This window comes from Myotis lucifugus, unplaced genomic scaffold (genome assembly GCF_000147115.1).
Source record: "Myotis lucifugus unplaced genomic scaffold, Myoluc2.0 scaffold_245, whole genome shotgun sequence".
In the NCBI taxonomy this organism is placed as follows: domain Eukaryota; kingdom Metazoa; phylum Chordata; class Mammalia; order Chiroptera; family Vespertilionidae; genus Myotis; species Myotis lucifugus.
In genome coordinates, this window is record NW_005871293.1 from 561,817 (window position 1) to 572,948 (window position 11,132).

The window sequence follows — 11,132 nt, forward strand, 5'->3', positions numbered from 1 at the left end:
AATAAGCTTTCTCAAAGATATGAGAACCAGAGGGATGAAATATATGATATTGCCAACGTGCATGTCCTCTGTGGAGAGGTGTCTATTCAGGTCCTTTCCCTGTGATTCAATGAAATATTTTATTTATTGCTTAAAATATGACATATATCTCCTTCCCGCCCCGCCCTGGGCCTTCCACCAGCCTCTCCTACCCCCCAGTGTCTTGTGTCCATTGGTTATGTTTATATGCATGCATACAAGTCCTTTGGTTTATCTCTTACTCCCCGCACCAACCCTCCCTGGCCTTCACGCTGTAGTTAGTTTGTTCAGTGCTACTCTGCCTCTGTATCTATTTTTGTTCATCAGTTTATAATGGTCTTTATTAAAAAAAATAGGGAAAGGACCTGAATAGACACCTCTCCAAAGACGACATACAGATGGTCAATAGATATATGACATCACTAACCTTCAGAGAAATGCAAATTAAAAGCGTTGGTGGTATAGTGGTGAGCATAGCTGCCTTCCTTTCCCTATTTTTAATTGGATTGTTTATCTTCCTGGTGTTGAGTTGTATAAGTTCTTTCTATATTTTGGAAATTAACCCCTTATTATTGGCAAATATGTTCTCCCATTTAGCAGGTTCTCTTTTCATTTTGTTGATGGTTTCTTTTGCTGTGCAGAAGCTTTTTATTTTGATGTAGTCCCATGTGTTTATTTTTTTGTTTGTTTCCCTTGCCCTAGAAATACTAGTATATTAGCAAAAATATTAGTACGAGAGATTTCTGAGATTTTACTGAGAAGGCCTGACATTTGTAAGCACTACAGTAATGTTAGCCATATTTCCCCCCAATATGCTATAGTAATTAAAATCATGGGCACTGGAGCTGGGCAGACCTGGGGACCATTCCCAGTTCTATCTCATATTGTCAGTGTGGCTGGCACTGGCAAGCCATTTATTTGCTCTCTCCTCCAAGCTCCTATCTTCCCTATTGTGTGAGGATAATAATACATACTTGCCTACATTAGATGAAAGGCTTAACATAATACTTAACACAGGGAAAGCAATCAATTAATGGCACCCTGAAACTCCAAATATGTTTTAGAAATATTTTTAAACTATAGGCCTGGTGCACAACATTTGTGCACTGGGGGGCGGGGGGCATTGTCCCTCAGCCCAGCCTACACCCTCTCACAGTCCGGGACCCCTCAGAGGATGTCCAGCAGTCGGACATCCCCTGAGGGGTCCTTAGCGCTGCCATGGAGGAGGGAGAGGTTCCTGCCACCACTGCTGCGCTCACCAGCCAGAAGCCAGGATTCCTGCTCCTTAGTGCTGCCTCAGAGGTGGGAGGGGCTCCTGCCACAGCTGCTGCGCTCGCCAGCTGTGAGCCAGGTTTCTGACTGAGTTGTGCTCCCCCTGTGGGAGCGCACTGACCACCAGGGGGCAGCTCCTGCATTAGGCATCTGCCCTCTGGTGGTCAGTGCACATCATAGCAACCATCGTCCCACCATTTGGTTGCTTTGCATATTAGGGTTTTATTATATAGGATATTTTTGACAGAAATCAGAGGACAAGTTTTCATATTAAGATGAAGAGAGGCAAAACTAATTGACAGATATAAAGATACATAGATAGAAGGAAGAAAGGAAGGAAGGAAAGAAGGAAGGAAGGAAGGAAGGAAGGAAGGAAGGAAGGAAGGAAGGAAGGAGTAATAACAGTCTATATTCCATAGTATTTTTAAAGAATAACACTCCCTTAAGTGCTAGTCTGTGGAGGTAGACAAGCATGAAAATCCCTTGCTCTTGAATTTATACAACCTTGTGTAACTCCTTACTTCAAAGCCCAAATAGTCTAAATGTCCTAATTTACCCAGGCACTAACTCCATGCTGATGTCCATACCCAGGCCTGAGTCCTTGCAGGGTTGGCAAATGTCTATGTGGGAAGACTCTTCTTCCGAAAGGAGTTTCTTCACAAACAAGTCACCACCAAAGTATTAATTATTCTTTATAAAATGGCTATTCCTTGGGATCGTCAGAAATGAGTTTATTTTGTGAATGGTTTATTTATTCTCTCTTAACAGCAAAGCAAGGAGTAGGGCACTACAGGGTGAATTTGAACAGAAGGGGGGGGGTATTTTAAATACCCAGTTGATTTCTGGAGAGTACAAACCGTTTAGCAGGTCCTCAGGAGCTCAGAAAGTAATGACCCTTGAAGAATGCTAGATTTAAAATTTCCTTTAAGTTAAAATTACAAAGTGAAATGATCATTTCCACAAATACTGATATTTTATAAACACAGCAGAAACAAAGAAAATCATGAAACACACTTTTGGAATTACTGTGAACTTTTTTAAAATTTATAGATCAGGAAATCATAACTTCAAAGTATTTTCTGTTTTCAATGGCTAAAAATAAGCTCTTAGAAAAAAAACACAAATTCAGAACTAGAGGTCAGTACATATAGGAGCATGATTCACATAAATCACATTAAAGTCCCATCTGATAAAGCAAGAGGAATCATTTGCATTCATATTTACACTATACACACATTAGGAAAGTTCTTATGCGTACAATTCAGAGCCTTAGATTTCTTCCTGTCTATCAATTGGACTACTAGCCTTTCATCTGTGTCCACTCTCCCCTTCTAGTACCTCGGTCGAAGCACAACATTTGGCATAGGGTGTATCTTAGGCATTTTTCCCCCCTCCAAGCTCAACTCTGACTCTGTGCCTCATATCCGTGTCACTGTCATAGTAACACTTGTGCTTTGAATATTGAAAGTCCCTGATTTACTGTTATTGTTCTGCCTGCCTCTTTACTGTCTTAATAATGATTGCAATATGCATTATCTATTGTTTCAAAACAAATTAAAACTTAGTGACTTAAAACACCCATAAACACTTATTACCTCTTTTATTTCCGTGTCAGGAATTTGGTTGCTGCTTGGCTGGGCAGCAGTTTTGGCTCAGGATCTGGCATGATGTTGCAGTCAAGTTGTCTGCCAGGGCTGCAGCCATCCAAAGGCTTGACGAGGGTTAGAGGACCTGCTTCCAAGAAGGCTCTTTCACCTGGAAGGGAAATCGGTGCCGACTTTTGGCAGCAAGCCTGCGTTTCTCTCCACATGGATCTTTCCCTACAACTGCTTGAGTGTCCCTACTACATAGTGGCTGGCTTCCTTCAGCACCAGCATTCCAACAGAGCAAAGCAGAAGCTACAGGCCCTTTATGAATTCACGTCGGAAGTCACACTCTCATCCTTGCTGTCCTGTTTGTCACACAGAGCAGCCCTGGTTCAGTGTGGGAGGAGAATATACGCGGGGATGAATACCAGGAGGTGAGGATCCTCAGGAGCGCTCTTGGAGGCTGCCTACCACACAATATAGGAGCATCTTCTGTTGTCCAATATGAATCACTGCTTTTGCCTCCTGAACTAGCGTTTCTATTTTCTAATAACTGTAGATGAGCCTGTACCAGACTTGTTGACCTTAGTGATTTAATATAATGCAGGTTCTGGCCACTCCTAGTCTTTACCATCCAGCTAAACAAGACCTAAGAAATGCAAGTCCAACAAGAAACATATTCTCAATTAAATCATCCAGGCCAGTGGTTCTCAACCTTCCTAATGCTGCGACCCTTTAATACAGTTCCTCATGTTGTGGTGACCTCCAACCATAAAATTATTTTCGTTGCTACTTCATAAGTGTAATTTTGCTACTGTTATGAATCATAATGTAAATATCTGATATGCAGGATATATTTTCATTGTTACAAATTGAACATAATTAAAGCATAGTGATTAATCACAAAAACAACATGTAATTCTATATGTGTTTTCTGATGGTCTTAGGCTACCCCTGTGAAAGGGTCGTTCGACCCCCAAAGGGGTCGCGACCCACAGGTTGAGAACCACTGATCCAGGCATTGGTGACCAGTCTTGACTCTCAGTGAATCATTAACTTGTGAACTTAGAGTATCCTTTTCCCTTCTCAAGCTTAATAACATTACACTGGTTAGTGTAAACTTTTCAGAGTCGGTAAGTGTTTTATCCAATTTCCCCCTTTTGGATAAAAGATGTAAAGACATTGGAGAAAGAATATTAACTGCATTTAAATGTGCATTGTCTGTTTAACCATAATAATGGAACTTTTTGTTTTCCAAACTGCACTTCTGCACTTGTTTTTCTTATTTATTTGGGTTATACTAGTACATTGTGACTCCCTACCCTGGGTTTGCACAATACCAGTATGAAGACAAGCCTTACCTGGAGGAGGTTATTGTTTGCTTTTGTTAAAAGTGTTTTTTGGAATTCTTATTGATTCAAGTATGAGTTTTCTTTAATAAGAAGAAATTTTACCTAACAGTGGAATGGTTAACGGGCACATTGCTCTATAAGCCAAGGTAGTTACAGAAGAATGTGGTAAAATGATAATTCTATAACTGGTTTAACCAGAGAGTGTCATGATTAATGACAGAATTCTATAAGCACAAATATTTATACAAATGATGTGGAAATTCATGCAGTAATTTTAGGACAGCACATTGTTCTCTTAATTCTCTTAAAAACAAAGTTACAATGAAAGGTGGGTTATGTAAATAAAGTATGTTGGATTTAGATTTGTAGACTTCTTGAGCAGATATTGAATTTCAAAATCAATGACCTGAAAGTGTTCTAAATCTATATAAACGCACAATAGTTAGTATAAATTAATTGATTCTTATAATTTTATTTATTTTAATTTCAATTAAAATCTACTAATACTCATTAAAGCATAGCAAAATAAATTTATTTAAAAGTACATCTCTGCTTTATAGTTGGAATTCTTAGGAGATATTATTAAACTATATATCAGTGATTCAGTGAAACTCACAGGAGATAGAATTTCCCATTAAAAATTTCCCAAAACAGCTCATTGGGCAAGTTATATGAGTTTACTTTCAGTAATATCTATAAAGTACTCTTGAAGCTCATAGAATTAAAAATTGAAAATGCTGGGAGAACGGAACTGAAATACTTTACCCTTCCCTTCCACTAAGCTTTCAGTCTCTGTCCTGCTGGTTTTTACCCATTAATCTGGTAGCGTTAGGAAGGGATAAACAACAACAATAAAAGTCATATGAAAAAGTGGATGATAAGAAGTCAAGAAAAAGAAGGCAAGAGGCTCCCTTGGAGCATTTAGAACAGGGGTGGGCAAACTTTTTGACTCGAGGGCCACAGTGGGTTCTTAAACTGGACCGGAGGGCCGGAACAAAAGCATGGATGGAGTGTTTGTGTGAACTAATATAAATTCAAAGTAAACATCATTACATAAAAGGGTATGGTTTTTTTTTTTTTTTTTAGTTTTATTCATTTCAAACGGGCCAGATCCGGCCCAAGGGCCGTAGTTTGCCCATGGCTGATTTAGAACCTACTTGGAGGTTTTGATATAGACCGAATGTTTGTGTCCCCTTAAAATTCTTATGTTGAAGCACTAATCCCAAATGTAATGGAACTTGGAGGTAGGGGTTTGGGGAGTTAATTATTAGATGAGGTCATGAGGGTGAAGCCTCATGATGGGATCAGTGCTCTTATAAGAACAGCATAAACTGATGAACAAAAGTAGACCCAGAGACATACAAACATTGGACAGACTGTCAAACCTTAGAGGGAAGGCAGGGGAGGGGGGGGGAGGGAGAGATCAACCAATGAACTCATATGCGTATATGCATAACCCACAGACACAGACAATAGGGTGGTGAAGGCTTGAGGGGAAGGGTGTGGGAGAGGGAATGGGGAAAAAGGAACATATGTAATACTTTCAACAATAAAGATTTATTGAAAAAAAAAAAGAAAACAGGAGAAGACAAGGGCCCCCCTCTCTCCACCGTGTGAGGACACAGTAAGAAGGTGTCTGTCTCCATACCAGAAAGAGAGCTCTCACTAGACACCAAATCTGCTGACATATGGTCTTGGACTTCTCAGCCTCTAGAACTGTGAGAAATAAATGTCTATTGGTTAAGCTACCCAGTTTATGGTATCCTGTTATAGCAGCCCAAGCTGACTAATATAGGCACATACCTCAGGGAAGAATATTCTTTAAAGTAGCTCTGTTTTGTATAATGTCTTGTTCATTCCAAGACAATCTCTTACTCTTTTCTCTTGAAAAATTCAATCTCCATAACAGTCCAAACTATATAGCTATGTATGTAGTTACAAGCTCAACAAGCTGATAAAACCCTCGTGTTTTACTTTCCCTGGACAAACAAACTGTGATCAATTTTAATATGCACTGCACCACTCTTTTTATATATATATACTAGAGGCCCAGTGCACAAAATTCATGCACGGGTAGGGTCCCTAGGCCCGGCTGGTGAACAGAGCCGGCAGGGGCCTTCTTTCGTACCACACCACCTCCTGGTGGTCAGTGCATGTCATAGTGGGTGGTCGAACTCCCAAGGGGACAATTTGCATATTAGCCTTTTATTATATAGGATTTTTTAATTGATTTCAGAGAGGAAGGGAGGGGGAGAGAGAGATAGAAACATCAATGAGCCAGGCAGCATGGCTCAGTGGTTAAGTGTCGACCTATGAACCAGGAGATCACTGTTCAAATCTCTCCCTCTCCCTTCCTCTCTGAAATCAATAAAAATATTTTTTAAAAAAGAAACATAGATGATGAGAGAGAATCATTGATAGGCTGCCCCCTGCATGCCCCACACTGGGGATCGAGCCTGGAACCTGGGCATGTGGCCTGACCTGGAATGGAACCATCAAGTAATATGTCATTGTACTTTTAATTTGCATCTCTCTGATTAGTGACTCATATGTCTCTTGGTCATCTACTAGTATATGTCCTCTTTGGAGAAGTGTCTATTCAGGTCCTTTGGCCATTTTTAATTAGATTATTTGTCTTCCTTTTGTTGAGTTGTACGACTTCTTTATATATTTTGGAAATTAATCCCTTATCAGGTGTATCATTGGTGAATATATTCTCCCACACAGTGGGTTCCATTTTCATTTTGAGGATGGGTTTTTTTTGCTGTGCAGAAGATTTTCAGTTCGATGTAGTTCCATTTTTTTTGCCTTGTTTCTCTTTCTACGGAAGATATATCTGTGAAAATTATGCTGAGTGTGACATCACAGATATTACTGCCTATGTTTTCTTCTGGGATTTTTACGGTTTCATGCCTTACATTTAAGTCTTATCCATTTTGAGTTTATTCTTGCGCATGGTATAAGTTGGAGGTCTCATTTCAGTTTTTTTGCATGTACCTGTCCAATTTCCCCAACACCATTTATTGAAGAGACTGTCTTGACTCCACTATATGCTGTTGCCTCCTTTGTCCAATATTAATTGGCCATAATGGCATGGGTTGATCTCTGGGTTCTCTGTTGTGGTCTATTGATCTATATGCCTGTTCTTGTACCAGTACCAGGTTGTTCTGAATACAATGGCTTTGTAGTGTAGTTTGATAACCATTATGGCGACCTCTCCAACTTGTTCTTCTTTCTCAAGATTGCTGTGGCTATTCAGGGTCTTTTTTGGTTCCATATAAATTTTTGGAATATATGTTCTAGATCTGGGAAGTATGTTGTTGGTATATTAATAGGTATTGTGTTGAATCTATAGATTACTTTGGATAAGTATGGATATTTTAATGATGTTAATTCTTCCAATTCATTAACATGGTATATACTTCCACTTGTTTGTATCTACCTCTATTTCTTTTTCAATGTCTTAGTTTTCGGAGTACAGGTCTTTTACTCCTCTGTTAAGTTTAATCCTAAGTATCTTATTTTTTTTGTTGCAATGGTAAATGGTATTGTATTTTGTTTGTTTCTATTTATGAGAGCTGATTATTGGTGTATAAAAATGCCATCAATTTCTGGATGCTTATTTGTAGACTGCTACTTTCCCACATTGATTTATTAAATCTAGTGGTTCCTGGTTGAATCTTTAGGGTTTTTTATGTATAATATCATGTGATCTTCAAAAACTTACAGTTTTACTTCCTCCTTTCCAATTTGGATGCCTTTTTTTTTCTTCTTGTCTGATTGCTGTGGCTAGGGCTTCCAGTACTATGTTGAATAAGAATGGTGAAAGTGGACAACCCTGTTTTGTTCCTATTCTTAGGGAAATAGTTTTAGTTTTTGGCTGTAGGTTTTTCATTTATGAATTTATTTATTTTGAGGAATGATCCCTCTATTCCTATTTTGCTGAGAGTTTTATCCAAAGTTGGTGCTGGATTTTGTCAAATGCTTATTCTGCAGCTATTCATATGATCATGTGATTTTTGTTTATGAGATGTATCACGTTCATTGATTTGAAGATATTGTAACAGCCTTGCATCCCCAGAATATATACAAGATGGTCCTAGTGTAGGATGTTTTTAATATATTGCTGGATCTGATTGGCTAATATGTTGTTGAGGATTTTGGCATCCATGTTCAGTAGGGATATTGGCCTATAGTTTTCGTTCTTTTTAGTGTCTTTATCTGCGTTTGAAATTAGGATAATGTAGGCTTTGTTAAAAAGTGCTTGGAAGTCTTTTCTCCTCTTGAATTTTTTGGAATAGTTTGTGGACGGTAGGTGTTAGTTCTTCTTTGAATGCTTGGTACAACTTGCCTTTAAATCCCTCTTGTCCAAGACTTTTGGCTGGAAATTTTTTTTAAATGATTGCTTCAATTTCATTAGTTGTTTTCTAGCTATTCCGGGTTTCTGATTACTATTGATTGAATCTTGGAAGATTGTGTTTCCAGGAATTCGTCCATTTCGTCCAGGTTGTCCAGTAGTTGCTTTGCCTCTTTCATTTCTGATTTTATTTATTAATTTCCTTTCTCTTTGTTTCTTTAAGAGCCTGGCTAAAGGTTCATCAATCTTGTTATCTCTTTGAAGAAACAGCTGTTGGTTTCATTGATCTTTTGTATTTTTTTTTCTCTGTCATTTATTTTCACTCTGATCTTTATTATGTCCTTCCTTCTGCTTCTTTTTGGCTTTTCTTGTCCTCTTTCTAATTCTTTTTCATAGTGTTAGATAATTTATTTGAGGTTTTTCTTGTTTCTTGAGTAGGCCTCTAATGCTATGAACTTCCCTCTCAGACTGCTTTCACTATGTTCTATAGATTTTTGCATTGTTGTGTGTTTCTTTTCATTTTTCCCCAGGAAGTTTTTTATTTTTTCCTTGATTTTTTCCATTAATTGTTTACTAACATACTACTTAGTCTCCATGTGTTTGAATGTTTTTGAGTGTTTTTTTAAAAACATATTTTTTTATTGATTTCAGAGAGGAAGGTAAAGGGAGAGCAGTATAGAAACATCAATGATGAGAGAGAATAATTGATTGGCTGCCTCCCGCATGCCCCACCACTGGGGATCGAGCCTGAAACCCAGGCATGTGCCCTTGACTGGAACCTCTTATAAGGCCCTGGAAAGAGCTCGAGTGATGGTAGGTGTGTCATAACGGAAGCTCGGTAACTTAAAATAAGAGAGCTTTATTGTCTCATCCCCTAGAGGCCAGAGGTCTGAAATCAAGGTGCTGGCAGGACTGCACTCCCTCTGGAGCCTCTAAGGGAGAACATCTGGCCTCTTCGGCTTGTGGTGGCTGTCAGCACTGTTCTTGGTTGCATCACTACAGTCTCTGCCTCAGTCTTCACATGGTCTTCTTTGTGTTTGTGTCTTCCCTTCTCTTATGAGAATGCTCATCATTTGATTTAGGCTCCCCCCTGAGTAATCCAGAATGCTCTCATCTCAAGGTCCTTAATTACATCCGCTAAGACACTTTTCCCCAAATAAGAGCATATTCACAGGTTTGCTGGTTAAGATATGGAAATATTGTCTGGGGAGCACCATTCAATCTATTACTTGTGCTCATATTTTTAAATTTGCATAAAAAGGTATTTTTAAAGGCACTTGACTAAGACATATCTCTGTACACTTCATTGTTGTCTTTGTTACATTTTTCCTTGTGTTAAAGGCTTTGGAGTAGTAAGAAATTTGTGGGTTTTTTTTTTTCAGAATTATTGATCCCACCAAAATTCATATATAGTTGTCAGGAAGTTTCTGAGTTGAAACAAAAAAATAAATAAACAAAACCTGAAACAAAAAAGATTAGAAGTTTTAAAATGCTAAAGAGAGTACCTCACAGTAAAATATCATGAAGATAAGGAAAATAATCAGGATATCAGAGAAAATAAGGAGAATGAATATGCAACAACATTGAAAAAGAAAATGATGAGGATCAGTAAATTTTTAAAAAATATATTTTATTTATTTTTTACAGAGAGGAAAGGAGAGGGATAGAGGGCCAGAAACATCGATGAGAGAGAAACATCGATCAGCTGCCTCTTGCACAGCCCCTACTGGGATGTGCCCACAACCAAGGTACATGCCCTTGACCGGAATCGAACCTGGGACCCTTCAGTCTGCAGGCCGACACTCTATCCACTGAGCCAAACCGGGTAGGGCAAGGATCAGTAAATTTTTAAATAGAAACTTTAAAAATCAATTTGAGGAATAATGGACAAAAACACAATTTATATAAACATCAGTGACAAACTGGTTAATGAGTATTGTCAACATAAAGTTTTGTGCAGACTGTCTATGTCCATGGCTATGAATATCTATAATAATAAAAGCATATTATGCTAATTAGACCAAACGTCCTTCTGGACAAAGCCGGGGTTGCGAGGGAAGCCTGGGTCCCGTGTGCCTGCCATTGGCTGGAGGAAAGCCCGGGTCCTGGGTGCCAGAGGGAAGCCGGTGCAGGCAGCTGGGGGAAGGAAGGCTTACTCTTGCACAAATTTCATGCATTGGGCCTCTAGTCTATATATATATATATATATATAAAAGCCTAAGTGACCATTATGACCGAATGACTGGAACGACCAGAAGGACCCGTCGACCAGTCACTATGATGCTCACTGACCACCAGGGGGCAGATGCTCAATACAGGTGCTGCCTCCTGGTGGTCAGTGCATTCTCGCAGCCAACCTCCTGCAGCCCCTCCCCCTGGCCAGCCCCCCGATGACCCCAATTGGGGGGGCTGGCCGGCCAACCTCCTAAGGCCCCCCCCCACCAACCAGCCAACCTCCCATGGGCCCTCCCTGGTTCCCTCCCCCACCGGCCAACAAACCTCCTGCAGCCCCTCGCCCTGGCTGGCCAACATTCCGCAACCTCTCCC